Raw genomic sequence first — 27,440 nt, forward strand, 5'->3', positions numbered from 1 at the left:
ACTCAGTGGTGGCTCCACGCCGTGATGAGTTCTCTGACTCCATCCACGGGTAGCCCTTTCCTACTGCAGCCCTCTCACCCTGCCCTAATGCTAGGTCGGCTCTGATACCAAATGTCACGACCCGGGTCTGATGAGCTAACTGGCCAATAACTCCATTTTGGTCCTTGCAACCACGGACCAAAATGCTTAGCTTGACGTCCTCGTCAAGGCCTGACATATCCCAGATCGAACCCTAGCATAGTGCATGTGAGGTTTAACTCAGTGGTGGCTCCACACCGTGATGAGTTCTCTGACTCCATCCACGGGTAGCCCTTTCCTACTGCAGCCCTCTCACCCTGCCCTAATGCTAGGTCGGCTCTGATACCAAATGTCACGACCCGGGTCTGATGAGCTAACTAGCCAATAACTCCATTTTGGTCCTTGCAACCACGGACCAAAATGCTTAAGCGGGAGGTAACGTAGTACACTCATCAGGCCCTTATAAGCTAATCACACACATTCCCCACTTCCGATGTGGGACTAATGGGATATTACACTATCCCCAACCCAATTAGCTTGACGTCCTCGTCAAGGCCTGACATATCCCAGATCGAACCCTAGCATAGTGCATGTGAGGTTTAACTCAGTGGTGGCTCCACGTCGTGACGAGTTCTCTGCCTCCATCCACGGGTAGCCCTTTCCTACTGCAGCCCTCTCACCCTGCCCTAATGCTAGGTCGGCTCTGATACCAAATGTCACGACCCGGGTCTGATGAGCTAACTGGCCAATAACTCCATTTTGGTCCTCAACGGCGGACCAAAATGCTTAAGCGGGAGGTTACGTAGTACACTCATCAGGCCCTTATAAGCTAATCACACACATTCCCCACTTCCGATGTGGGACTAATGGGATATTACACTATCCCCAACCCAATTAGCTTGACGTCCTCGTCAGGGCCTGATGAGTGTACTACGTAACCTCCCGCTTAAGCATTTTGGTCCGCCATTGAGGACCAAAATGGAGTTATTGGCCAGTTAGCTCATCAGACCCGGGTCGTGACATTTGGTATCAGAGCCGACCTAGCATTAGGGCAGGGTGAGAGGGCTGCAGTAGGAAAGGGCTACCCGTGGATGGAGTCAGAGAACTCATCACGGCGTGGAGCCACCACTGAGTTAAACCTCACATGCACTATGCTAGGGTTCGATCTGGGATATGTCAGGCCTTGACGAGGACGTCAAGCTAATTGGGTTGGGGATAGTGTAATATCCCATTAGTCCCACATCGGAAGTGGGGAATGTGTGTGACTAGCTTATAAGGGCCTGATGAGTGTACTACGTAACCTCCCGCTTAAGCATTTTGGTCCGCCGTTGAGGACCAAAATGGAGTTATTGGCCAGTTAGCTCATCAGACCCGGGTCGTGACAGAGAAAGCGACGATGGTTTCGCGACGGGCAAGAGGCTCCGGACGTTGATGCGCTGACCGCGATGTGCACATAGGCAAGGGACGAAGCTCGCCAAACGGGTGCGATAATGCCAGCACTAAATCACCGGATCCCATCAAAACACCGAAGTTAAGCGTGCTTTGGCCAGAGTAGTACTACGATGGGTGATCCCCTGGGAAGTCCTCGTGTTGCACTCCTTTTTGCATCCCGGGATACGAAACATCTCTCGTAGAGCTCCGAGAAGATTGTTTTGGGGCTGGAAATTTGCTATGACCGCTACGCAGTCAGTATCGAGGGGCTCCGAGAGAGCTTTCCGGATTGGGGTCGCAATAGCGATTCCGAGATCGTTCTAGAAAGTGCCGATGGTTTCGGCACGCGCTTGCCGTGACCGATACGCAGTCGTCGGGCTAGGGCTCGGAGAGAGCTTGCAATAGGGATTTCGTGAATGTTCGAGAAAGCGACGACGGTTTCGTGACGGGCAAGAGGCTCCGGACGTTGATGCGCCGACCGCGACGTGCACATAGGCGAGGGACGAAGCACGCGAAACGGGTGCGATAATGCCAGCAATAAATCACCGGATCCCATCGAAACTCCGAAGTTAAGCGTGCTTGGGCCAGAGTAGTACTACGATGGGTGACCCCCTGGGAAGTCCTTGTGTTGCACTCCGTTTTGCATCCCGGGATACGAAACATCTCCCGTAGAGCTCCGAGACGTTTGTTTTGGGGCTGGAAATTTGCTGTGAACGCTATGCAGTCAGTATCGAGGGGCTCGGAGAGAGCTTTCCGGATTGGGGTCGCAATAGTGATTCCGAGATCGTTTTAGAAAGTGCCGATGGTTTCGGCACGCGCTTGCCGTGAACGATACGCAGTCGTCGGGCTAGGGCTCGGAGAGAGCTTGCAATAGGGATTTCGTGAACGTTCGAGAAAGCGACGACGGTTTCGCGACGGGCAAGAGGCTCTGGACGTTGATGCGCTGACCGCGATGTGCACATAGGCGAGGGACGAAGCTCGCCAAACGGGTGCGATAATGCCAGCACTAAATCACCGGATCCCATCAAAACACCGAAGTTAAGCGTGCTTTGGCCAGAGTAGTACTACGATGGGTGATCCCCTGGGAAGTCCTCGTGTTGCACTCCTTTTTGCATCCCGGGATACGAAACATCTCTCGTAGAGCTCCGAGACGATTGTTTTGGGGCTGGAAATTTGTTGTGACCGCTACGCAGTCAGTATCGAGGGGCTCCGAGAGAGCTTTCCGGATTGGGGTCGCAATAGCGATTCCGAGATCGTTCTAGAAAGTGCCGATGGTTTCGGCACGCGCTTGCCGTGACCGATACGCAGTCGTCGGGCTAGGGCTCGGAGAGAGCTTGCAATAGGGATTTCGTGAATGTTCGAGAAAGCGACGACGGTTTCGTGACGGGCAAGAGGCTCCGGACGTTGATGCGCCGACCGCGACGTGCACATAGGCGAGGGACGAAGCACGCGAAACGGGTGCGATAATGCCAGCACTAAATCACCGGATCCCATCAAAACTCCGAAGTTAAGCGTGCTTGGGCCAGAGTAGTACTACGATGGGTGACCCCCTGGGAAGTCCTCGTGTTGCACTCCGTTTTGCATCCTGGGATACGAAACATCTCCCGTAGAGCTCCGAGACGATTGTTTTGGGGCTGGAAATTTGCTGTGACTGCTATGCAGTCAGTATCGAGGGGCTCGGAGAGAGCTTTCCGGATTGGGGTCGCAATAGTAATTCCGAGATCATTTTAGAAAGTGCCGATGGTTTCGGCACGCGCTTGCTGTGAACGATACGCAGTCGTCGGGCTAGGGCTCGTAGAGAGCTTGCAATAGGGATTTCGTGAACGTTCGAGAAAGCGACGACGGTTTCGCGACGGGCAAGAGGCTCCGGACGTTGATGCGCTGACCGCGACGTGCACATAGGCGAGGGACGAAGCTCGCGAAACGGGTGCGATAATGCCAGCACTAAATCACCGGATCCCATCAAAACACCGAAGTTAAGCGTGCTTTGGCCAGAGTAGTACTACGATGGGTTACCCCCTGGGAAGTCCACGTGTTGCACTTCTTTTTGCATCCCGGGATACGAAACATCTCCTGTAGAGCTCCGAGACGATTGTTTTGGGGCTGGAAATTTGCTGTGACCGCTACGCTGTCAGTATCGAGGGGCACCGAGAGAGCTTTCCGGATTGGGGTCGCAATAGCGATTCCGAGATCGTTTTAGAAAGTTCCGATGGTTTCGGCACGCGCTTGCCGTGACCGATACGCAGTCGTCGGGCTAGGGCTCGGAGAGAGCTTGCAATAGGGATTTCGTGAACGTTCGAGAAAGCGACGACGGTTTCGCGACGGGCAAGAGGCTCCGGACGTTGATGCGCCGACCGCGACGTGCACATAGGCGAGGGACGAAGCTCGCGAAACGGGTGCGATAATGCCAGCACTAAATCACCGGATCCCATCAAAACACTGAAGTTAAGCGTGCTTGGGCCAGAGTAGTACTACGATGGGTGACCCCCTGGGAAGTCCTCGTGTTGCACTTCTTTTTGCATTCCGGGATACGAAACATCTCCCGTAGAGCTCCGAGACGATTGTTTTGGGGCTGGAAATTTGCTGTGACCGCTACGCAGTCAGTATCGAGGGGCTCCGAGAGAGCTTTCCGGATTGGGGTCGCAATAGCGATTCCGAGATCGTTCTAGAAAGTGCCGATGGTTTCGGCACGCGCTTGCCGTGACCGATACGCAGTTGTCGGGCTAGGGCTCGGAGAGAGCTTGCAATAGGGATTTCGGGAACGTTCGAGAAAGCGACGACGGTTTCGTGACGGGCAAGAGACTCCGTACGTTCATGCGCTGACCGCGATGTGCACAAAGGCGAGGGACGAAGCACGCGAAACGGGTGCGATAATGCCAGCACTAAATCACCGGATCCCATCAAAACACCGAAGTTAAGCGTGCTTCGGCCAGAGTAGTACTAGGATGGGTGACCCCCTGGGAAGTCCTCGTGTTGCACTCCGTTTTGCATCCTGGGATACGAAACATCTCCCGCAGAGCTCCGAGACGATTGTTTTGGGGCTGGAAATTTGCTTTGATCGTTACGCAGTCAGTATCGAGGGGCTCGGAGAGAGCTTTCCGGATTGGGGTCGCAATAGCGATTCCGATATCGTTTTAGAAAGTGCCGATGGTTTCGGCACGCGCTTGCCGTGACCGATACGCAGTCGTCGGGCTAGGGCTCGGAGAGAGCTGGCAATAGGGATTTCGTGAACGTTCGAGAAAGCGACGATGGTTTCGCAACGGGCAAGAGGCTCCGGACGTTGATGCGCTGACCGCGACGTGCACATAGGCGAGGGACGAAGCTCGCGAAACGGGTGCGATAATGGCAGCACTAAATCACCGGATCCCATCAAAACACCGAAGTTAAGCGTGCTTGGGCCAGAGTAGTACTACGATGGGTGACCCCCTGGGAAGTCCTCGTGTTGCACTCCTTTTTGCATCCCGGGATTCGAAACATCTTCCGTAGAGCTCCGAGTCGATTGTTTTGGGGCTGGAAATTTGCTGTGACCGCTACGCAGTCAGTATCGAGGGGCTCCGAGAGAGCTTTCCGGATTGGCGTCGCAATAGCGATTCCGAGATCGTTCTAGAAAGTGCCGATGGTTTCGGCACGCGCTTGCCTAGACCGATGCGCAGTCGTCGGGCTAGGGCTCGGAGAGAGCTTGCAATAGGGATTTCGTGAATGTTCGAGAAAGCGACGACGGTTTCGTGACGGGCAAGAGGCTCCGGACGTTGATGCGCCGACCGCGACGTGCACATAGGCGAGGGACGTAGCACGCGAAACGGGTGCGATAATGCCAGCACTAAATCACCGGATCCCATCAAAACTCCGAAGTTAAGCGTGCTTGGGCCAGAGTAGTACTACGATGGGTGACCCCCTGGGAAGTCCTTGTGTTGCACTCCGTTTTGCATCCCGGGATATGAAACATCTCCCGTAGAGCTCCGAGACGATTGTTTTGGGGCTGGAAATTTGCTGTGACCGCTATGCAGTCAGTATCGAGGGGCTCGGAGAGAGCTTTCCGGATTGGGGTCGCAATAGTGATTCCGAGATCGTTTTAGAAAGTGCCGATGGTTTCGGCACGCGCTTGCTGTGAACGATACGCAGTCGTCGGGCTAGGGCTCGGAGAGAGCTTGCAATAGGGATTTCGTGAACGTTCGAGAAAGCGACGACGGTTTCGCGACGGGCAAGAGGCTCCGGACGTTGATGCGTTGACCGCGACGTGCACATAGGCGAGGGACGAAGCTAGCGAAACGGGTGCGATAATGCCAGCACTAAATCTCCGGATCCCATCAAAACACCGAAGTTAAGCGTGCTTTGGCCAGAGTAGTACTACGATGGGTGACCCCCTGGGAAGTCCTCGTGTTGCACGCCTTTTTGCATCCCGGGATACGAAACATCTCCCGTAGAGCTCCGAGACGATTGTTTTGGGGCTGGAAATTTGCTGTGACCGCTACGCAGTCAGTATCGAGGGGCTCCGAGAGAGCTTTCCGGATTGGGGTCGCAATAGCGATTCCGAGATCGTTCTAGAAAGTGCCGATGTTTTCGGCACGCGCTTGCCGTGACCGATACGCAGTCGTCGGGCTAGGGCTCGGAGAGAGCTTGCAATAGGGATTTCATGAATGTTCGAGAAAGCGACGACGGTTTCGTGACGGGAAAGAGGCTCCGGACGTTGATGCGACGACCGCGACGTGCACATAGGCGAGGGACGAAGCACGCGAAACGGGTGCGATAATGCCAGCACTAAATCACCGGATCCCATCAAAACTCCGAAGTTAAGCGTGCTTGGGCCAGAGTAGTACTACGATGGGTGACCCCCTGGGAAGTCCTCGTGTTGCACTCCGTTTTGCATCCCGGGATACGAAACATCTCCCGTATAGCTCCGAGACGATTGTTTTGGGGCTGGAAATTTGCTGTGACCGCTATGCAGTCATTATCGAGGGGCTCGGAGAGAGCTTTCTGGATTGGGGTCGCAATAGTGATTCCGAGATCGTTTTAGAAAGTGCCGATGGTTTCGGCACGCGCTTGCCGTGTACGATACGCAGTCGTCGGGCTAGGGCTCGGAGAGAGCTTGCAATAGGGATTTCGTGAACGTTCGAGAAAGCGACGACGGTTTCGCGACGGGCAAGAGGCTCCGGACGTTGATGCGCTGACCGCGACGTGCAAATAGGCGAGGGACGAAGCTCTCGAAACAGGTGCGATAATGCCAGCACTAAATCACCGGATCCCATCAAAACACCGAAGTTAAGCGTGCTTTGGCCAGAGTAGTACTACGATGGGTGACCCCCTGGGAAGTCCTCGTGTTGCACTCCTTTTTGCATCCCGGGATACGAAACATCTCCCGTAGAGCTCCGAGACGATTGTTTTGGGGCTGGAAATTTGCTGTGACCGCTACGCAGTCAGTATGGAGGGGCTCCGAGAGAGCTTTCCGGATTTGGGTCGCAATAGCGATTCCGAGATCGTTCTAGAAAGTGCCGATGGTTTCGGCACGCGCTTGCCGTGACCGATACGCAGTCGTCGGGCTAGGGCTCGGAGAGAGCTTGCAATAGGGATTTCATGAATGTTCGAGAAAGCGACGACGGTTTCGTGACGGGAAAGAGGCTCCGGACGTTGATGCGCCGACCGCGACGTGCACATAGGCGAGGGACGAAGCACGCGAAACGGGTGCGATAATGCCAGCACTAAATCACCGGATCCCATCAAAACTCCGAAGTTAAGCGTGCTTGGGCCAGAGTAGTACTACGATGGGTGACCCCCTGGGAAGTCCTCGTGTTGCACTCCGTTTTGCATCCCGGGATACGAAACATCTCCCGTATAGCTCCGAGACGATTGTTTTGGGGCTGGAAATTTGCTGTGACCGCTATGCAGTCATTATCGAGGGGCTCGGAGAGAGCTTTCTGGATTGGGGTCGCAATAGTGATTCCGAGATCGTTTTAGAAAGTGCCGATGGTTTCGGCACGCGCTTGCCGTGAACGATACGCAGTCGTCGGGCTAGGGCTCGGAGAGAGCTTGCAATAGGGATTTCGTGAACGTTCGAGAAAGCGACGACGGTTTCGTGACGGGCAAGAGGCTCCGGACGTTGATGCGCCGACCGCGACGTGCACATAGGCGAGGGACGAAGCTCGCGAAACGGGTGCGATAATGCCAGCACTAAATCACCGGATCCCATCAAAACACCGAAGTTAAGCGTGCTTGGGCCAGAGCAGTACTACGATGGGTGACCCCCTGGGAAGTCCTCGTGTTGCACACCTTTTTGCATCCCGGGATACGAAACATCTCCCGTAGAGCTCCGAGACGATTGTTTTGGTGCTGGAAATTTGCTGTGACCGCTACGCAGTCAGTATCGAGGGGCTCTGAGAGAGCTTTCCGGATTGGGGTCGCAATAGCGATTCCGAGATCGTTCTAGAAAGTGCCGATGGTTTCGGCACGCGCTTGACATGACCGATACGCAGTCGTCGGGCTAGGGCTCGGAGAGAGCTTGCAATAGGGATTTCGTGAACGTTCGAGAAAGCGACGACGGTTTCGTGACGGGCAAGAGGCTCCGGACGTTGATGCGCCGACCGCGACGTGCACATAGGCGAGGGACGAAGCACGCGAAACGGGTGCGATAATGCCAGCACTTAATCACCGGATCCCATCAAAACTCCGAAGTTAAGCGTGCTTGGGCCAGAGTAGTACTAGGATGGGTGACCCCCTGGGAAGTCCTCGTGTTGCACTCCTTTTTGCATCCCGGGATACTAAACATCTCCCGTAGAGCTCCGAGACGATTGTTTTGGGGCTGGAAATTTGCTGTGACCGCTATGCAGTCAGTATCGAGGGGCTCGGAGAGAGCTTTCCGGATTGGGGTCGCAATAGCGATTCCGATATCGTTTTAGAAAGTGCCGATGGTTTCGGCACGCGCTTGCCGTGAACGATACGCAGTCGTCGGGCTAGGGCTTGGAGAGAGCTTGCAATAGGGATTTCGTGAACGTTCGAGAAAGCGACGACGGTTTCGCGACGGGCAAGAGGCTCCGGACGTTGATGCGCTGACCGCGACGTGCACATAGGCGAGGGACGAAGCTCGCGAAACGGGTGCGATAATGCCAGCACTAAATCACCGGATCCCATCAAAACTCCGAAGTTAAGCGTGCTTGGGCCAAAGTAGTACTAGGATGGGTGACCCCTTGGGAAGTCCTCGTGTTGCACTCCTTTTTGCATCCCGGGATTCGAAACATCTCCCGTAGAGCTCCGAGACGATTGTTTTGGGGCTGGAAATGTGCTGTGACCGCTACGCAGTCAGTATCGAGGGGCTCGGAGAGAGCTTTCCAGATTGGGGTCGCAATAGCGATTCCGAGATCGTTCTAGAAAGTGCCGATGGTTTCGGCACGCGCTTGCTGTGACCGATACGCAGTCGTCGGGCTAGGGCTCGGAGAGAGCTTGCAATAGGGATTTCGTGAACGTTCAAGATAGCGACGACGGTTTCATGACGGGCAAGAGGCTCCGGACGTTGATGCGCCGACCGCGACGTGCACATAGGCGAGGGACGAAGCTCGCGAAACGGGTGCGATAATGCCAGCACTAAATCACCGGATCCCATCAAAACACCGAAGTTAAGCGTGCTTGGGCCAGAGTAGTACTATGTGTTAGGATCGAGAGCACTAAGAGGGGGTGAATTAGTGCAGCGGATATCTTTTAGCGATTAAAAACAAAAGCTGCGTTCGTTCGATAAAAATCAGTTTTGAAGCAAAAGCCGACTCAAAGATAACTTATGACTAAGTGCAGTTTACGTCTAAATGTAGTTTACGTCTAAACACAATTTACGTTTAAATGCAGTTTGCGTCTAAACGCAGATTTACGTCTAAACGCAGATTTACGTCTAAACGCAGATTTACGTCCAAACTCAGTTTACGTCTAAAACGCAATTTTACGTTTAAACGTAGTTTACGTCTAAACGCAGTTTTACGTTTAAAACGCAGATTTACGTCTAAACGTAGATTTACGTCTAAACGCAGATTTACGTCTAAACGCAGTTTGCGTCTAAGCGCAGTTTGCGTCTAAACATAGTTTGCGTCTAAGCGCAGTTTATGTCTAAACGCAGCTTACGTCTAAACGCAGTTTGCGTCTAAGCGCAGTTTACGTCTAAACGCAGTTTGCGTCTAAATGCAGTTTGCGTCTAAACGCAATTTGCGTCTAAACGCAGATGACAGTTTGCAGTTCTAAATGAAATCAAGACGTAAACGTAAACTGCACAGAACCTTGTTCGTAAAAGCGCAGAAGACAGTTTGCAGTTGTAAATGAAATCAAGACGTGAACGTAAACTGCACAGATCCTTGTCCGTAAAAAAGGCGCAGAAGATAGTTTGCAGTTGTAAGTGAAATCAAGACGTAAACGTAAACTGCACAGAACTCATTCGTAAAAGCGCAGAGAGATAGTTTGCAGTTTGTAGATGGAATCAAGACGTAAACGTAAACTGCACAGAATTCGTTCGTAATAGCGCAGAGAGCAGTTTGCAGTTTGTAAATGGAATTAAGATGTGAACGTAAACTGCACAGAACTCGTTCGTAAAAGCGCAGAGAGCAGTAGCTATGTAGGAGGTTTGCAGTAATGATAAAGTGCTCAAAATAAACGCAAACCAGAGATTTAGAGTGATTCGGTCAGTCTTGACCTACTCCACTTTTGGCTTCCTCCACCGGCGAGGTCACCGACGTCAACTAGGAGCCTTCCTTCAATAGGCGAAGGCCAACTACCCTCTTACAGATTCACTCCTTTTGACGGGCTCAGGAGACAACCCTTACAAATGAATTCTCTCCTCTCTTTACAACTCAAACTTGAAGAACAGAAGGAGGAGGAAAACTAGCAGTTTTGAGCTCTAAGAACCACTGAAAAGATCAAGATTTCGGCTTGAGTTCTTGCTGTCTCAGTGCTGAATGGGTGGGGTATTTATAGGCCCCAACCCAATTCAAATTTGGAGCTCAAAACGATCAAATCCCGGAATTCCGGGATCAGGCGGTTGCACCTCCTGACTGGAGAGGTTGCACCGCCTGGCAGAGCTCGAAGATCGAGCTCAGGCGGTGCCACCTCTCTGCCAGGGAGGTTGCACCGCCCAGTCTTGCTCGAAGACTGAGCTCAGGCGGTGCCACCTCTCTGTCAGGGAGGTTGCACCGCCCAGTCTTGCTCGAAGACTGAGCTCAGGCGGTGCCACCTCCCGGTTGGAGAGGTTGCACCGCCCAGTCTCGCTGGGAGGCTTAGCCCAGGCGGTGCCACCTCCTGGCCTAGGCGGTTGCACCTCCTGGCACTATTCCAGATCACTGGTTGGGCTCCAAACTTGGCCCAAACCAGTCCGAATTCGGGACCAATTGGCCCAAGATTAAGTTAATGGGATCAACTCCCATTTTCCAACTTAATCAACGTGCTAACTACGATTAGATCTAAGACAATTTCTGTAGCTTTGCTTCGGTGCGTCAATCGCTTCTTCCGGCGAGTTTCCGGCGAACTTCCGTCGATCATCTGATGAACCCTCGGTGATGCTCCTGCGGACTTCCGGCAAACTCCTGGACTTTGCGACGATCCACTTGGCAAGTTCCGACGAGCTTCGCTTGGCAAGCTTCTGGACTTCTCGGATCTGTTCTCGCAGAACCTCCGACGACCGTCCGAACTTCCGTCGAACTCTCGAACTCCCACTATGATCATGAACTTGACTCCGGCGCAACTCCTGCTGCTTGTCTAACTTTCATCGTAGTTAATCCTGCACACTTAAAACAAAAACTTCGATCGAGACAATTAATCCTAAGCAATTAACCAAGTTGTCCGGCATGTCATTGGTCCCTCGACGCTTCGTCCGATTCTTCGGCGCATCGTCCTTTCCTGCAGCCTATTGCCCAATCGGCCTGTTGGCTCCGCAACTCCGATATCCTTGGCACAATACCCGCTCTTCTTGGCCCGATGCCCGAGTCCACGACCCGAAGCCTTCTGTCGATACGTCGACCGATCCACCGGCCCGACGTCCAATCTTCTGACATGTTCCTCCGACACAACATGATGTTCCTGCTTTAATTGTCTCATCCTAATCAAAGCATCCTGCGTCACTCAAAACGCATATTAAATCATAAACATATATTAAGTAGTTTCATCATTAAAATATGAGATTCAACAATCTCCCCCTTTTTGATTATGACAACTACTTGATGACGGAGTTAACCTTAACTCCCGGAGTTTAAACAAACTCCCCCTATCAATATGCCATATTGATAGAACCTTGAATTCAAACTGAATTCAAGTCATTGCAATATTCATCATGAATACTTGCAACACGTTATCATGATCTTATGCATAAACTTATGCATCACATGTCATGTCATGTCATCAACATACTTTCATCAACATACTTCTCCCCCTTTGTCATCAACAAAAAGGAGAAGTATCACAATCAAGTGTTTGTGATATTGGTTTAACTTATTGCATGAAAACATATTATCAAGTTTTATCATCATGCAGTTTTGAAGTCAAAAAATTTAGCAAATGTTACATCATGCTTAGAATATTCGGGCTATCAAGTTTCAGATATGCAAGTTCTACAGTATACAAGATAGCACTTTTAGAACATGCAAGCTAGCAATTTAGAGATGTTCAAGAAAGCAACTCTTGCTTCTTGAGATATGCAAGTTTGTCAAGTTTTGCTAGATGTGCAAGTTAGCATTTTTGCCTCTTGAGATAGGCAAGATAGCACATTTGCTTCTTTTGAGATAGCAACTTTTCGCTTCTCTTTAGACTACAAGCTAGCAATTTTTTTTACGATATACAAGTTAGCAAAAACTTCGAAAGCAAATGCAAGATAACTTTCTTGTGTAGGCTCATGATTATTGCTTCCTATTGTAATGTGCAGGTTGCAAGTCTTGCTCCTTGAGATATTCAAGATAGTGATTTTAAAGAAGACAATTTTTGCTTCTTGAAATAAGCAAGTTAGCAATCAAGTTTTTGCATCTTCTTGACTTGTGCAAGATAGCTATCTCCCCCTTTGTCATTGTCAAAAAGAAAGGAAGAATACAGTTTTGTAGTTCTTTTTCCTTTTACAACGATTTCAAAATCATGACAAAGGATGAATAATCAAGTTATGAATGTCAAGATAATTTTTCATCATGAATATTTTATCATTGCATTATCATAAGTTGAAGTATTACATGCATAATATCATATCATCATTCATAATTACATTAATGTTTCAATATAGTAATTTCTTCTCAAAATGTGTAACTTAGCACTCATCATGATTTACATCATATGCAATACATCACATCATAATTAGAAAGCACAAGTATTGCATGCATAATTGCAAATCATAAATGTTTCATATCATGATGGTATCAATTTTGTCAAATTATATCCTACCATGCATGATCAATAACTCCTCATTTGTATTTCATGCATTATTTCATTTCATCTCATAAGGAATATCAAGAAAAGTTATTGGATGAGGAGATAAATATTTTATGAATACACGGAATTGTATAAAAATCATATCATAAGTGTTTCGTGTATTCATATTATCACATGAAGCATATTATCATTTTTGAGATTCATAACATGAATAACGTTATTACTATTTCATCAAAATCAATTTCGAGATTCACACAATATCATGAAATCATTAATCTCGATAAGATGGGAAAAGCATTTTCTTTTTAAGTGATTCTTTTAACGCATAAAAAAAAAAACTCATTCATAATTCAAGTGATTTACAAGATATCATAAATGAATTTATCACTTGTATTTCATCAAAATCGAGAACTCTAGAGATAGAAAATGATTGAAGCATTTAACATGATTGATGCATGATTCATATTTAAAGTGTATCTTATGTCATAAATACGAATCAAGCATTTGTCAAATCTGAAATCATCCTCAAAATTACATTCAATAAATTCATGTATGACAAGCATAGATTTATTGAAAAATCAATAAGATAGAGGATTACATTTCAAGTGTTCATCAATTGTAGCATTTCATCATATGGTAAGATATCAATGCGTAAAACTGTGAAACAAGATTTTGTTTGATATCTTGATACAGGGCATGATGTACACATTTCGAATATTTTAGCAAGTGTAGCATTGCATCACATGGTAAGATATCAGCTCGTATGATGCAAATTTTTGTTTGATATCTTGATACAGGGCATATAGCAATGATAGCAATCATATATTTCTTGGTGATGCAAGTACGGCCTAATCATAGCATCAGTGATAGCAACCATATCAACATCAGTAATAGCAACCATATCATTATCAGTAATAGCAACCATATCATTATCAGTAATAGCAACCATATCATTTCATATTTTTGCATTTACATTATTAAATTATTAAAAATATAATTTTCAAGAAAATTTAAAGAAAAGGAAAAATGCATCATGAAGAACATCATGTAATTTTGAAGTAAATTAAAGGCATTTTGATTACCTTAGCGTCGAAAGGCGTAGAGGCGTAGTTTGCCACCTCGCCTTTGTTGATTTTCTCCTCGTCTTCGGAGGAGCTCGATTCATCCCAGTTTTTGTTCTTCTTCTTGCGTTCAAAGCAAGTAGTTCCGTTCTTTTTACTTTTTAATTTTTGTTTCATTTGTAGTTTAAGTTCACCATCACTTGAGCTTATGCTCGAGTGGTCTTCAAATGTTCTATGTCCCAAATCCTTCCTGTTCTTTGGAAGGTGGTTCTCAAGTTCTTCACGTGCATTGCACGTCATTTCATATGTGATCAATGAACCAATTAGTTCATCAAGTGGAAATTGGTTCAAGTTTTTCGATTCTTGAATAGCAGTTACTTTTGAATCCCAAGTTTTAGAAAGTGAGCGCAAAACTTTGTTAACGAGTTCAAAATCCGAAAAGCTTTTTCCAAGTGATTTTAAACCATTGACGACATCCGTAAAACGGGTATACATGTCAACAACGGTTTCGCTTGGTTTCATATGAAAAAGCTCGAAATCATGCAATAAAATATTAACTTTCGAGTCTTTGACTCTACTAGTTCCCTCGTGCGTGATTTCTAGAGCACGCCAAATATCGAAAGCCGTTTCGCACAAAGAAACCCGATTGAACTCATTTTTGTCCAAAGCGCAAAATAAGGCATTCATAGCCTTTGCGTTTAAAGAAAAATACTTCTTCTCTAAATCCGACCTTTCGTTCATCGGTTTAGAGGGAAGTTGAAAACCGTTTTCAACGATATTCCATAAATCCAGATTTAGAGAAATCAAGAAAACTCTCATTCGAGTTTTCCAATAAGAGTAGTCCAATCCGTTAAAGAACGGTGGACGAAAGACCGAAAAGCCCTCTTGAAGAGCCATTTCTCTCTGGTGTAAATCCGAAATGAGAAATACCCCGCTCTGATACCAATTGTTAGGATCGAGAGCACTAAGAGGGGGGGGTGAATTAGTGCAGCAGATATCTTTTAGCGATTAAAAACAAAAGCTGCGTTCGTTCGATAAAAATCAGTTTTGAAGCAAAAGCCGACTCAAAGATAACTTATGACTAAGTGCAGTTTACGTCTAAATGTAGTTTACGTCTAAACACAATTTACGTTTAAATGCAGTTTACGTCTAAACGCAGTTTTACGTCTAAACGCAGATTTACGTCTAAACGCAGATTTACGTCTAAACGCAGATTTACGTCTAAACTCAGTTTACGTCTAAAACGCAATTTTACGTTTAAACGTAGTTTACGTCTAAACGTAGTTTTACGTCTAAAATGCAGATTTACGTCTAAACGCAGATTTACATCTAAACGCAGATTTACTTCTAAACGCAGTTTGCGTCTAAGCGCAGTTTGCGTCTAAACACAGTTTGCGTCTAAGCGCAGTTTACATCTAAACGCAGCTTACGTCTAAACGCAGTTTGCGTCTAAACGCAGTTTGCGTCTAAGAGCAGTTTACGTCTAAATGCAGTTTGCGTCTAAACGCAGTTTACGTCTAAACGTAATTTGCGTCTAAACGCAGATGACAGTTTGCAGTTCTAAATGAAATCAAGACGTAAACGTAAACTGCACAGAACCTTGTTCGTAAAAGCGCAGAAGACAGTTTGCAGTTGTAAATGAAATCAAGACGTGAACGTAAACTGCACAGAACCTTGTCCGTAAAAAAGGCGCAGAAGATAGTTTGCAGTTGTAAGTGAAATCAAGACGTAAACGTAAACTGCACAGAACTCATTCGTAAAAGCGCAGAGAGATAGTTTGCAGTTTGTAGATGGAATCAAGACGTAAACGTAAACTGCACAGAATTCGTTCGTAAAAGCGCAGAGAGCAGTTTGCAGTTTGTAAATGGAATTAAGATGTGAACGTAAACTGCACAGAACTCGTTCGTAAAAGCGCAGAGAGCAGTAGCTATGTAGGAGGTTTGCAGTAATGATAAAGTGCTCAAAATAAACGCAAACCAGAGATTTAGAGTGGTTCGGTCAGTCTTGACCTACTCCACTTTTGGCTTCCTCCACCGGCGAGGTCACCGACGTCAACTAGGAGCCTTCCTTCAATAGGCGAAGGCCAACTACCCTCTTACAGATTCACTCCTTTTGACGGGCTCAGGAGACAACCCTTACAAATGAATTCTCTCCTCTCTTTACAACTCAAACTTGAAGAACAGAAGGAGGAGGAAAACTAGCAGTTTTGAGCTCTAAGAACCACTGAAAAGATCAAGATTTCGGCTTGAGTTCTTGCTGTCTCAGTGCTGAATGGGTGGGGTATTTATAGGCCCCAATCCAATTCAAATTTGGAGCTCAAAACGATCAAATCCCGGAATTCCGGGATCAGGCGGTTGCACCTCCTGACTGGAGAGGTTGCACCGCCTGGCAGAGCTCGAAGATCGAGCTCAGGCGGTGCCACCTCTCTGCCAGGGAGGTTGCACCGCCCAGTCTTGCTCGAAGACTGAGCTCAGGCGGTGCCACCTCTCTGTCAGGGAGGTTGCACCGCCCAGTCTTGCTCGAAGACTGAGCTCAGGCGGTGCCACCTCCCGGTTGGAGAGGTTGCACCGCCCAGTCTCGCTGGGAGGCTTAGCCCAGGCGGTGCCACCTCCTGGCCTAGGCGGTTGCACCTCCTGGCACTATTCCAGATCACTGGTTGGGCTCCAAACTTGGCCGAAACCAGTTCGAATTCGGGACCAATTGGCCCAAGATTAAGTTAATGGGATCACCTCCCATTTTCCAACTTAATCAACGTGCTAACTACGATTAGATCTAAGACAATTTCTGCAGCTTTGCTTCGGTGCGTCAATCGCTTCTTCCGGCGAGTTTCCGGCGAACTTCCGTCGATCATCTGATGAACCCTCGGTGATGCTCCTGCGGACTTCCGGCAAACTCCTGGACTTTGCGACGATCCACTTGGCAAGTTCCGACGAGCTTCGCTTGGCAAGCTTCTGGACTTCTCGGATCTGTTCTCGCAGAACCTCCGACGACCGTCCGAACTTCCGTCGAACTCTCGAACTCCCACTATGATCATGAACTTGACTCCGGCGCAACTCCTGCTGCTTGTCTAACTTTCATCGTAGTTAATCCTGCACACTTAAAACAAAAACTTCGATCGAGACAATTAATCCTAAGCAATTAACCAAGTTGTCCGGCATGTCATTGGTCCCTCGACGCTTCGTCCGATTCTTCGGCGCATCGTCCTTTCCTGCAACCTATTGCCCAATCGGCCTGTTGGCTCCGCAACTCCGATATCCTTGGCACAATACCCGCTCTTCTTGGCCCGATGCCCGAGTCCACGACCCGAAGCCTTCTGTCGATACGTCGACCGATCCACCGGCCCGACGTCCAATCTTCTGACATGTTCCTCCGACACAACATGATGTTCCTGCTTTAATTGTCTCATCCTAATCAAAGCATCCTGCGTCACTCAAAACGCATATTAAATCATAAACATATATTAAGTAGTTTCATCATCAAAATATGAGATTCAACAATCTCCCCCTTTTTGATTATGACAACTACTTGATGACGGAGTTAACCTTAACTCCCGGAGTTTAAACAAACTCCCCCTATCAATATGCCATATTGATAGAACCTTGAATTCAAACTGAATTCAAGTCATTGCAATATTCATCATGAATACTTGCAACACGTTATCATGATCTTATGCATAAACTTATGCATCACATGTCATGTCATGTCATCAACATACTTTCATCAACATACTTCTCCCCCTTTGTCATCAACAAAAAGGAGAAGTATCACAATCAAGTGTTTGTGATATTGGTTTAACTTATTGCATGAAAACATATTATCAAGTTTTATCATCATGCAGTTTTGAAGTCAAAAAATTTAGCAAATGTTACATCATGCTTAGAATATTCAGGCTATCAAGTTTCAGATATACAAGTTCTACAGTATACAAGATAGCACTTTTAGAACATGCAAGCTAGCAATTTAGAGATGTTCAAGAAAGCAACTCTTGCTTCTTGAGATATGCAAGTTTGTCAAGTTTTGCTAGATGTGCAAGTTAGCATTTTTGCCTCTTGAGATAGGCAAGATAGCACATTTGCTTCTTTTGAGATAGCAACTTTTCGCTTCTCTTTAGACTACAAGCTAGCAATTTTTTTTACGATATACAAGTTAGCAAAAACTTCAAAAGCAAATGCAAGATAACTTTCTTGTGTAGGCTCATGATTATTGCTTCCTATTGTAATGTGCAGGTTGCAAGTCTTGCTCCTTGAGATATTCAAGATAGTGATTTTAAAGAAGACAATTTTTGCTTCTTGAAATAAGCAAGTTAGCAATCAAGTTTTTGCATCTTCTTGACTTGTGCAAGATAGCTATCTCCCCCTTTGTCATTGTCAAAAAGAAAGGAAGAATACAGTTTTGTAGTTCTTTTTCCTTTTACAACGATTTCAAAATCATGACAAAGGATGAATAATCAAGTTATGAATGTCAAGATAATTTTTCATCATGAATATTTTATCATTGCATTATCATAAGTTGAAGTATTACATGCATAATATCATATCATCATTCATAATTACATTAATGTTTCAATATAGCAATTTCTTCTCAAAATGTGTAACTTAGCACTCATCATGATTTACATCATATGCAATACATCACATCATAATTAGAAAGCACAAGTATTGCATGCATAATTGCAAATCATAAATGTTTCATATCATGATGGTATCAATTTTGTCAAATTATATCCTACCATGCATGATCAATAACTCCTCATTTGTATTTCATGCATTATTTCATTTCATCTCATAAGGAATATCAAGAAAAGTTATTGGATGAGGAGATAAATATTTTATGAATACACGGAATTGTATAAAAATCATATCATAAGTGTTTCGTGTATTCATATTATCACATGAAGCATATTATCATTTTTGAGATTCATAACATGAATAACGTTATTACTATTTCATCAAAATCAATTTCGAGATTCACACAATATCATGAAATCATTAATCTCGATAAGATGGGAAAAGCATTTTCTTTTTAAGTGATTCTTTTAACGCATAAAAAAAAAAACTCATTCATAATTCAAGTGATTTACAAGATATCATAAATGAATTTATCACTTGTATTTCATCAAAATCGAGAACTCTAGAGATAGAAAATGATTGAAGCATTTAACATGATCGATGCATGATTCATATTTAAAGTGTATCTTATGTCATAAATACGAATCAAGCATTTGTCAAATCTGAAATCATCCTCAAAATTACATTCAATAAATTCATGTATGACAAGCATAGATTTATTGAAAAATCAATAAGATAGAGGATTACATTTCAAGTGTTCATCAATTGTAGCATTTCATCATATGGTAAGATATCAATGCGTAAAACTGTGAAACAAGATTTTGTTTGATATCTTGATACAGGGCATGATGTACACATTTCGAATATTTTAGCAAGTGTAGCATTGCATCACATGGTAAGATATCAGCTCGTATGATGCAAATTTTTGTTTGATATCTTGATACAGGGCATATAGCAATGATAGCAATCATATATTTCTTGGTGATGCAAGTACGGCCTAATCATAGCATCAGTGATAGCAACCATATCAACATCAGTAATAGCAACCATATCATTATCAGTAATAGCAACCATATCATTATCAGTAATAGCAACCATATCATTTCATATTTTTGCATTTACATTATTAAATTATTAAAAATATAATTTTCAAGAAAATTTAAAGAAAAGGAAAAATGCATCATGAAGAACATCATGTAATTTTGAAGTAAATTAAAGGCATTTTGATTACCTTAGCGTCGAAAGGCGTAGAGGCGTAGTTTGCCACCTCGCCTTTGTTGATTTTCTCCTCGTCTTCGGAGGAGCTCGATTCATCCCAGTTTTTGTTCTTCTTCTTGCGTTCAAAGCAAGTAGTTCTGTTCTTTTTACTTTTTAATTTTTGTTTCATTTGTAGTTTAAGTTCACCATCACTTGAGCTTATGCGCGAGTGGTCTTCAAATGTTCTATGTCCCAAATCCTTCCTGTTCTTTGGAAGGTGGTTCTCAAGTTCTTCACGTGCATTGCACGTCATTTCATATGTGATCAATGAACCAATTAGTTCATCAAGTGGAAATTGGTTCAAGTTTTTCGATTCTTGAATAGCAGTTACTTTTGAATCCCAAGTTTTAGAAAGTGAGCGCAAAACTTTGTTAACGAGTTCAAAATCCGAAAAGCTTTTTCCAAGTGATTTTAAACCATTGACGACATCCGTAAAACGGGTGTACATGTCAACAACGGTTTCGCTTGGTTTCATATGAAAAAGCTCGAAATCATGCAATAAAATATTAACTTTCGAGTCTTTGACTCTACTAGTTCCCTCGTGCGTGATTTCTAGAGCACGCCAAATATCGAAAGCCGTTCCGCACAAAGAAACCCGATTGAACTCATTTTTGTCCAAAGCGCAAAATAAGGCATTCATAGCCTTTGCGTTTAAAGAAAAATACTTCTTCTCTAAATCCGACCTTTCGTTCATCGGTTTAGAGGGAAGTTGAAAACCGTTTTCAATGATATTCCATAAATCCAGATTTAGAGAAATCAAGAAAACTCTCATTAGAGTTTTCCAATAAGAGTAGTCCAATCCGTTAAAGAACGGTGGACGAAAGACCGAAAAGCCCTCTTGAAGAGCCATTTCTCTCGGGTGTAAATCCGAAATGAGAAATACCCCGCTCTGATACCAATTGTTAGGATCGAGAGCACTAAGAGGGGGGGGTGAATTAGTGCAGCGGATATCTTTTAGCGATTAAAAACAAAAGCTGCGTTCGTTCGATAAAAATCAGTTTTGAAGCAAAAGCCGACTCAAAGATAACTTATGACTAAGTGCAGTTTACGTCTAAATGTAGTTTACGTCTAAACACAATTTACGTTTAAATGCAGTTTACGTCTAAACGCAGTTTTACGTCTAAACGCAGATTTACGTCTAAACGCAGATTTACGTCTAAACGCAGATTTACGTCTAAACTCAGTTTACGTCAAAACGCAATTTTACGTTTAAACGTAGTTTACGTCTAAACGTAGTTTTACGTCTAAAATGCAGATTTACGTCTAAACGCAGATTTACATCTAAACGCAGATTTACGTCTAAATGCAGTTTGCGTCTAAGCGCAGTTTGCGTCTAAACACAGTTTGCGTCTAAGCGCAGTTTACGTCTAAACGCAGCTTACGTCTAAACGCAGTTTGCGTCTAAACGCAGTTTGCATCTAAGAGCAATTTACGTCTAAACGCAGTTTGCGTCTAAACGCAGTTTGCGTCTAAACGCAGATGACAGTTTGCAGTTCTAAATGAAATCAAGACGTAAACGTAAACTGCACAGAACCTTGTTCGTAAAAGCGCAGAAGACAGTTTGCAGTTGTAAATGAAATCAAGACGTGAACGTAAACTGCACAGAACCTTGTCCGTAAAAAAGGCGCAGAAGATAGTTTGCAGTTGTAAGTGAAATCAAGACGTAAACGTAAACTGCACAGAACTCATTCGTAAAAGCGCAGAGAGATAGTTTGTAGTTTGTTGATGGAATTAAGACGTAAACGTAAACTGCACAGAATTCGTTCGTAAAAGCGCAGAGAGCAGTTTGCAGTTTGTAAATGGAATTAAGATGTGAACGTAAACTGCACAGAACTCGTTCGTAAAAGCGCAGAGAGCAGTAGCTATGTAGGAGGTTTGCAGTAATGATAAAGTGCTCAAAATAAACGCAAACCAGAGATTTAGAGTGGTTCGGTCAGTCTTGACCTACTCCACTTTTGGCTTCCTCCACCGGCGAGGTCACCGACGTCAACTAGGAGCCTTCCTTCAATAGGCGAAGGCCAACTACCCTCTTACAGATTCACTCCTTTTGACGGGCTCAGGAGACAACCCTTACAAATGAATTCTCTCCTCTCTTTACAACTCAAACTTGAAGAACAGAAGGAGGAGGAAAACTAGCAGTTTTGAGCTCTAAGAACCACTGAAAAGATCAAGATTTCGGCTTGAGTTCTTGCTATCTCAGTGCTGAATGGGTGGGGTATTTATAGGCCCCAACCCAATTCAAATTTGGAGCTCAAAACGATCAAATCCCGGAATTCCGGGATCAGGCGGTTGCACCTCCTGACTGGAGAGGTTGCACCGCCTGGCAGAGCTCGAAGACCGAGCTCAGGCGGTGCCACCTCTCTGCCAGGGAGGTTGCACCGCCCAGTCTTGCTCGAAGACTGAGCTCAGGCGGTGCCACCTCTCTGTCAGGGAGGTTGCACCGCCCAGTCTTGCTCGAAGACTGAGCTCAGGCGGTGCCACCTCCCGGCTGGAGAGGTTGCACCGCCTAGTCTCGCTGGGAGGCTTAGCCCAGGCGGTGCCACCTCCTGGCCTAGGCGGTTGCACCTCCTGGCACTATTCCAGATCACTGGTTGGGCTCCAAACTTGGCCCAAACCAGTCCGAATTCGGGCCCAATTGGCCCAAGATTAAGTTAATGGGATCACCTCCCATTTTCCAACTTAATCAACGTGCTAACTACGATTAGATCTAAGACAATTTCTGCAGCTTTGCTTCGGTGCGTCAATCGCTTCTTCCGGCGAGTTTCCGGCGAACTTCCGTCGATCATCTGATGAACCCTCGGTGATGCTCCTGCGGACTTCCGGCAAACTCCTGGACTTTGCGACGATCCACTTGGCAAGTTCCGACGAGCTTCGCTTGGCAAGCTTCTGGACTTCTCGGATCTGTTCTCGCAGAACCTCCGACGACCGTCCGAACTTCCGTCGAACTCTCGAACTCCCACTATGATCATGAACTTGACTCCGGCGCAACTCCTGCTGCTTGTCTAACTTTCATCGTAGTTAATCCTGCACACTTAAAACAAAAACTTCGATCGAGACAATTAATCCTAAGCAATTAACCAAGTTGTCCGGCATGTCATTGGTCCCTCGACGCTTCGTCCGATTCTTCGGCGCATCGTCCTTTCCTGCAGCCTATTGTCCAATCGGCCTGTTGGCTCCGCAACTCTGATATCTTTGGCACAATACCCGCTCTTCTTGGCCCGATGCCCGAGTCCACGACCCGAAGCCTTCTGTCGATATGTCGACCGATCCACCGGCCCGACGTCCAATCTTCTGACATGTTCCTCCGGCACAACATGATGTTCCTGCTTTAATTGTCTCATCCTGATCAAAGCATCCTGCGTCACTCAAAACGCATATTAAATCATAAACATATATTAAGTAGTTTCATCATCAAAATATGAGATTCAACACTATGATGGGTGACCCCCTGGGAAGTCCTCGTGTTACACTCCTTTTTGCATCCAGGGATACGAAACATCTCCCGTAGAGCTCCGAGACGATTGTTTTGGGGCTGGAAATTTACTGTGACCGCTACGCAGTCAGTATCGAGGGGCTCGGAGAGAGCTTTCCGGATTGGGGTCGCAATAGCGATTTCGAGATCGTTCTAGAAAGTGCCGATGGTTTCGGCACGCGCTTGCCGTGACCAATACGCAGTCGTCGGGCTAGGGCTCGGAGAGAGCTTGCAATAGGGATTTCGTGAACGTTCGAGAAAGCGCCGACGGTTTCGTGACGGGCAAGAGGCTCCGGACGTTGATACGCCGACCGCGACGTGCACATAGGCGAGGGACGAAGCACGCGAAACGGGTGCGATAATGCCAGCACTAAATCACCGGATCCCATCAAAACACCGAAGTTAAGCGTGCTTGGGCCAGAGTAGTACTAGGATGGGTGACCCCCTGGGAAGTCCTCGTGTTGCACTCCTTTTTGCATCCCGGGATACGAAACATCTCCCGTAGAGCTCCAAGACGATTGTTTTGGGGCTGGAAATTTGCTGTGACCGCTACGCAGTCAGTATCGAGGGGCTCCGAGAGAGCTTTCCGGATTGGGGTCGCAATAGCGATTCTGAGATCGTTCTAGAAAGTGCCGATGGTTTCGGCACGTGCTTGCCGTGATCGATACGCAATCGTCGGGCTAGGGCTCGGAGAGAGCTTGCAATAGGGATTTCGTGAACGTTCGAGAAAGCGACGACGGTTTCGTGACGGGCAAGAGGCTCCGGACGTTGATGCGCCGACCGCGACGTGCACATAGGCGAGGGACGAAGCTCGCGAAACGGGTGCGATAATGCCAGCACTAAATCACCGGATCCCATCAAAACACCGAAGTTAAGCGTGCTTGGGCCAGAGTAGTACTAGGATGGGTGACCCCCTGGGAAGTCCTCGTGTTGCACTCCTTTTTGCATCCTGGGATACGAAACATCTCCCGTAGAGCTCCGAGACGATTGTTTTGGGGCTGGAAATTTGCTGTGACCGCTACGCAGTCAGTATCGAGGGGCTCGGAGAGCTTTCCGGATTGGGGTCGCAATAGCGATTCCGAGATCGTTCTAGAAAGTGCCGATGGTTTCGGCACGCGCTTGCCCGTGACCGATACGCATTCGTCGGGCTAGGGCTCGGAGAGAGCTTGCAATAGGGATTTCGAGAACGTTCGAGAAAGCGCCGACGGTTTCGTGACGGGCAAGAGGCTCCGGACATTGATACGCCGAACGCGACGTGCACATAGGCGAGGGACGAAGCACGCGAAACGGGTGCGATAATGGCAGCACTAAATCACCGGATCCCATCAAAACTCCGAAGTTAAGCGTGCTTGGGCTAGAGTAGTACTAGGATGGGTGACCCCCTGGGAAGTCCTCGTGTTGCACTCCTTTTTGCATCCCGGGATACGAAACATCTCCCGTAGAGCTCCGAGACGATTGTTTTGGGGCTGGAAATTTGCTGTGACCGCTACGTAGTCAGTATCGAGGGGCTCGGAGAGAGCTTTCCGGATTGGGGTCGCAATAGCGATTCCGAGATCATTCTAGAAAGTGCCGATGGTTTCGGCACGTGCTTGCCGTGATCGATACGCAATCGTCGGGCTAGGGCTCGGAGAGAGCTTGCAATAGGGATTTCGTGAACGTTCGAGAAAGCGACGACGGTTTCGTGACGGGCAAGAGGCTCCGGACGTTGATGCGTCGACCGCGACGTGCACATAGGCGAGGGACGAAGCTCGCGAAACGGGTGCGATAATGCCAGCACTAAATCACCGGATCCCATCAAAACACCGAAGTTAAGCGTGCTTGGGCCAGAGTAGTACTAGGATGGGTGACCCCCTGGGAAGTCCTCGTGTTGCACTCCTTTTTGCATCCCGGGATACGAAACATCTCCCGTAGAGCTCCGAGACGATTGTTTTGGGGCTGGAAATTTGCTGTGACCGCTACGCAGTCAGTAAAGAGGGGCTCGGAGAGCTTTCCGGATTGGGGTCGCAATAGCGATTCCGAGATTGTTCTAGAAAGTGCCGATGGTTTCGGCACGCGCTTGCCGTGACCGATACGCAGTCGTCGGGCTAGGGCTCGGAGAGAGCTTGCAATAGGGATTTCGAGAACGTTCGAGAAAGCGCCGACGGTTTCGTGACGGGCAAGAGGCTCCGGACATTGATACGCCGACCGCGACATGCACATAGGCGAGGGACGAAGCACGCGAAACAGGTGCGATAATGCCAGCACTAAAACACCGGATCCCATCAAAACTCCGAAGTTAAGCGTGCTTGGGCCAGAGTAGTACTAGGATGGGTGACCCCCTGGGAAGTCCTCGTGTTGCACTCCTTTTTGCATCCCGGGATACGAAACATCTCCCGTAGAGCTCCGAGACGATTGTTTTGGGGCTGGAAATTTGCTGTGACCGCTACGCAGTCAGTATCGAGGGGCTCGGAGAGCTTTCCGGATTGGGGTCGCAATAGCGATTCCGAGATCGTTCTAGAAAGTGCCGATGGTTTCGGCACGCGCTTGCCGTGACCGATACGCAGTCGTCGGGTTAGGGCTCGGAGAGAGCTTGCAATAGGGATTTCGTGAACGTTCGAGAAAGCGCCGACGGTTTCGTGACGGCTAAGAGGCTCCGGACGTTGATACGCCGACCGCGACGTGCACATAGGCGAGGGACGAAGCTCGCGAAACGGGTGCGATAATGCCAGCACTAAATCACCGGATCCCATCAAAACACCGAAGTTAAGCGTGCTTGGGCCAGAGTAGTACTAGGATGGGTGACCCCCTGGGAAGTCATCGTGTTGCACTCCTTTTTGCATCCTGGGATACGAAACATCTCCCGTAGAGCTCCGAGACGATTGTTTTGGGGCTGGAAATTTGCTGTGACCGCTACGCAGTCAGTATCGAGGGGCTCGGAGAGCTTTCCGGATTGTGGTCGCAATAGCGATTCCGAGATCGTTCTAGAAAGTGCCGATGGTTTCGGCACGCTCTTGCCCGTGACCGATACGCATTCGTCGGGCTAGGGCTCGGAGAGAGCTTGCAATAGGGATTTCGAGAACGTTCGAGAAAGCGCCGACGGTTTCGTGACGGGCAAGAGGCTCCGGACATTGATACGCCGACCGCGACGTGCACATAGGCGAGGGACGAAGCACGCGAAACGGGTGCGATAATGGCAGCACTAAATCACCGGATCCCATCAAAACTCCGAAGTTAAGCGTGCTTGGGCTAGAGTAGTACTAGGATGGGTGACCCCCTGGGAAGTCCTCGTGTTGCACTCCTTTTTGCATCCCGGGATACGAAACATCTCCCGTAGAGCTCCGAGACGATTGTTTTGGGGCTGGAAATTTGCTGTGACCGCTACGTAGTCAGTATCGAGGGGCTCGGAGAGAGCTTTCCGGATTGGGGTCGCAATAGCGATTCCGAGATCATTCTAGAAAGTGCCGATGGTTTCGGCACGTGCTTGCTGTGATCGATACGCAATCGTCGGGCTAGGGCTCGGAGAGAGCTTGCAATAGGGATTTCGTGAACGTTCGAGAAAGCGACGACGGTTTCGTGATGGGCAAGAGGCTCCGGACGTTGATGCGCCGACCGCGACGTGCACATAGGCGAGGGACGAAGCTCGCGAAACGGGTGCGATAATGCCAGCACTAAATCACTGGATCCCATCAAAACACCGAAGTTAAGCGTGCTTGGGCCAGAGTAGTACTAGGATGGGTGACCCCCTGGGAAGTCCTCGTGTTGCACTCCTTTTTGCATCCCGGGATACGAAACATCTCCCGTAGAGCTCCGAGACGATTGTTTTGGGGCTGGAAATTTGCTGTGACCGCTACGCAGTCAGTATCGAGGGGCTCGGAGAGCTTTCCGGATTGGGGTCGCAATAGCGATTCCGAGATCGTTCTAGAAAGTGCCGATGGTTTCGGCACGCGCTTGCCGTGACCGATACGCAGTCGTCGGGCTAGGGCTCGGAGAGAGCTTGCAATAGGGATTTCGAGAACGTTCGAGAAAGCTCGGACGGTTTCGTGACGGGCAAGAGGCTCCGGACATTGATACGCCGACCGCGACGTGCACATAGGCGAGGGACGAAGCACGCGAAACAGGTGCGATAATGCCAGCACTAAAACACCGGATCCCCTCAAAACTCCGAAGTTAAGCGTGCTTGGGCCAGAGTAGTACTAGGATGGGTGACCCCCTGGGATGTCCTCGTGTTGCACTCCTTTTTGCATCCCGGGATACGAAACATCTCCCGTAGAGCTCCGAGACGATTGT

The 27,440-nt window shown here is 47.5% G+C and overlaps 20 non-coding genes and 5 pseudogenes across 20 annotated transcripts; all 25 read left to right on the forward strand.

Annotated features, from left to right (window-relative positions):
* Nucleotides 1–1,498: 1,498 nt before the first annotated feature.
* On the forward strand, nucleotides 1,499–1,617 carry LOC135602353 (5S ribosomal RNA; annotated as a pseudogene).
* A 350-nt stretch (nucleotides 1,618–1,967) lies between these two features.
* On the forward strand, nucleotides 1,968–2,086 carry LOC135600048 (5S ribosomal RNA). The gene has a single exon (XR_010482382.1). It is a non-coding gene; the product is annotated as a 5S ribosomal RNA (ribosomal RNA).
* A 350-nt stretch (nucleotides 2,087–2,436) lies between these two features.
* LOC135602355 (5S ribosomal RNA) lies at nucleotides 2,437–2,555 on the forward strand (annotated as a pseudogene).
* Nucleotides 2,556–2,905: 350 nt separating this feature from the next.
* Nucleotides 2,906–3,024, forward strand: LOC135601254 (5S ribosomal RNA). Its single transcript, XR_010483553.1, has one exon. It is a non-coding gene; the product is annotated as a 5S ribosomal RNA (ribosomal RNA).
* A 350-nt stretch (nucleotides 3,025–3,374) lies between these two features.
* LOC135602629 (5S ribosomal RNA) lies at nucleotides 3,375–3,493 on the forward strand (annotated as a pseudogene).
* A 350-nt stretch (nucleotides 3,494–3,843) lies between these two features.
* LOC135601309 (5S ribosomal RNA) lies at nucleotides 3,844–3,962 on the forward strand. The gene has a single exon (XR_010483604.1). It is a non-coding gene; the product is annotated as a 5S ribosomal RNA (ribosomal RNA).
* Nucleotides 3,963–4,312: 350 nt separating this feature from the next.
* LOC135601545 (5S ribosomal RNA) lies at nucleotides 4,313–4,431 on the forward strand. Its single transcript, XR_010483836.1, has one exon. It is a non-coding gene; the product is annotated as a 5S ribosomal RNA (ribosomal RNA).
* A 350-nt stretch (nucleotides 4,432–4,781) lies between these two features.
* On the forward strand, nucleotides 4,782–4,900 carry LOC135601443 (5S ribosomal RNA). Its single transcript, XR_010483736.1, has one exon. It is a non-coding gene; the product is annotated as a 5S ribosomal RNA (ribosomal RNA).
* Nucleotides 4,901–5,250: 350 nt separating this feature from the next.
* LOC135600714 (5S ribosomal RNA) lies at nucleotides 5,251–5,369 on the forward strand. The gene has a single exon (XR_010483029.1). It is a non-coding gene; the product is annotated as a 5S ribosomal RNA (ribosomal RNA).
* Nucleotides 5,370–5,719: 350 nt separating this feature from the next.
* LOC135602623 (5S ribosomal RNA) lies at nucleotides 5,720–5,838 on the forward strand (annotated as a pseudogene).
* A 350-nt stretch (nucleotides 5,839–6,188) lies between these two features.
* On the forward strand, nucleotides 6,189–6,307 carry LOC135601265 (5S ribosomal RNA). The gene has a single exon (XR_010483564.1). It is a non-coding gene; the product is annotated as a 5S ribosomal RNA (ribosomal RNA).
* A 350-nt stretch (nucleotides 6,308–6,657) lies between these two features.
* LOC135602295 (5S ribosomal RNA) lies at nucleotides 6,658–6,776 on the forward strand (annotated as a pseudogene).
* Nucleotides 6,777–7,126: 350 nt separating this feature from the next.
* Nucleotides 7,127–7,245, forward strand: LOC135601277 (5S ribosomal RNA). The gene has a single exon (XR_010483575.1). It is a non-coding gene; the product is annotated as a 5S ribosomal RNA (ribosomal RNA).
* Nucleotides 7,246–7,595: 350 nt separating this feature from the next.
* LOC135601087 (5S ribosomal RNA) lies at nucleotides 7,596–7,714 on the forward strand. The gene has a single exon (XR_010483391.1). It is a non-coding gene; the product is annotated as a 5S ribosomal RNA (ribosomal RNA).
* Nucleotides 7,715–8,064: 350 nt separating this feature from the next.
* On the forward strand, nucleotides 8,065–8,183 carry LOC135601231 (5S ribosomal RNA). Its single transcript, XR_010483531.1, has one exon. It is a non-coding gene; the product is annotated as a 5S ribosomal RNA (ribosomal RNA).
* Nucleotides 8,184–8,533: 350 nt separating this feature from the next.
* LOC135599742 (5S ribosomal RNA) lies at nucleotides 8,534–8,652 on the forward strand. The gene has a single exon (XR_010482085.1). It is a non-coding gene; the product is annotated as a 5S ribosomal RNA (ribosomal RNA).
* A 14,873-nt stretch (nucleotides 8,653–23,525) lies between these two features.
* On the forward strand, nucleotides 23,526–23,644 carry LOC135599883 (5S ribosomal RNA). Its single transcript, XR_010482224.1, has one exon. It is a non-coding gene; the product is annotated as a 5S ribosomal RNA (ribosomal RNA).
* A 350-nt stretch (nucleotides 23,645–23,994) lies between these two features.
* On the forward strand, nucleotides 23,995–24,113 carry LOC135599884 (5S ribosomal RNA). Its single transcript, XR_010482225.1, has one exon. It is a non-coding gene; the product is annotated as a 5S ribosomal RNA (ribosomal RNA).
* A 349-nt stretch (nucleotides 24,114–24,462) lies between these two features.
* Nucleotides 24,463–24,581, forward strand: LOC135599725 (5S ribosomal RNA). Its single transcript, XR_010482069.1, has one exon. It is a non-coding gene; the product is annotated as a 5S ribosomal RNA (ribosomal RNA).
* Nucleotides 24,582–24,931: 350 nt separating this feature from the next.
* Nucleotides 24,932–25,050, forward strand: LOC135599885 (5S ribosomal RNA). The gene has a single exon (XR_010482226.1). It is a non-coding gene; the product is annotated as a 5S ribosomal RNA (ribosomal RNA).
* Nucleotides 25,051–25,398: 348 nt separating this feature from the next.
* On the forward strand, nucleotides 25,399–25,517 carry LOC135600851 (5S ribosomal RNA). Its single transcript, XR_010483163.1, has one exon. It is a non-coding gene; the product is annotated as a 5S ribosomal RNA (ribosomal RNA).
* Nucleotides 25,518–25,865: 348 nt separating this feature from the next.
* Nucleotides 25,866–25,984, forward strand: LOC135601191 (5S ribosomal RNA). Its single transcript, XR_010483492.1, has one exon. It is a non-coding gene; the product is annotated as a 5S ribosomal RNA (ribosomal RNA).
* Nucleotides 25,985–26,333: 349 nt separating this feature from the next.
* On the forward strand, nucleotides 26,334–26,452 carry LOC135599727 (5S ribosomal RNA). The gene has a single exon (XR_010482071.1). It is a non-coding gene; the product is annotated as a 5S ribosomal RNA (ribosomal RNA).
* A 350-nt stretch (nucleotides 26,453–26,802) lies between these two features.
* On the forward strand, nucleotides 26,803–26,921 carry LOC135600412 (5S ribosomal RNA). The gene has a single exon (XR_010482734.1). It is a non-coding gene; the product is annotated as a 5S ribosomal RNA (ribosomal RNA).
* Nucleotides 26,922–27,269: 348 nt separating this feature from the next.
* Nucleotides 27,270–27,388, forward strand: LOC135600770 (5S ribosomal RNA). Its single transcript, XR_010483083.1, has one exon. It is a non-coding gene; the product is annotated as a 5S ribosomal RNA (ribosomal RNA).
* Nucleotides 27,389–27,440: the final 52 nt, after the last annotated feature.

The sequence above is a fragment of the Musa acuminata genome, chromosome BXJ2-1 (assembly GCF_036884655.1).
Source record: "Musa acuminata AAA Group cultivar baxijiao chromosome BXJ2-1, Cavendish_Baxijiao_AAA, whole genome shotgun sequence".
NCBI lineage: Eukaryota > Viridiplantae > Streptophyta > Magnoliopsida > Zingiberales > Musaceae > Musa > Musa acuminata.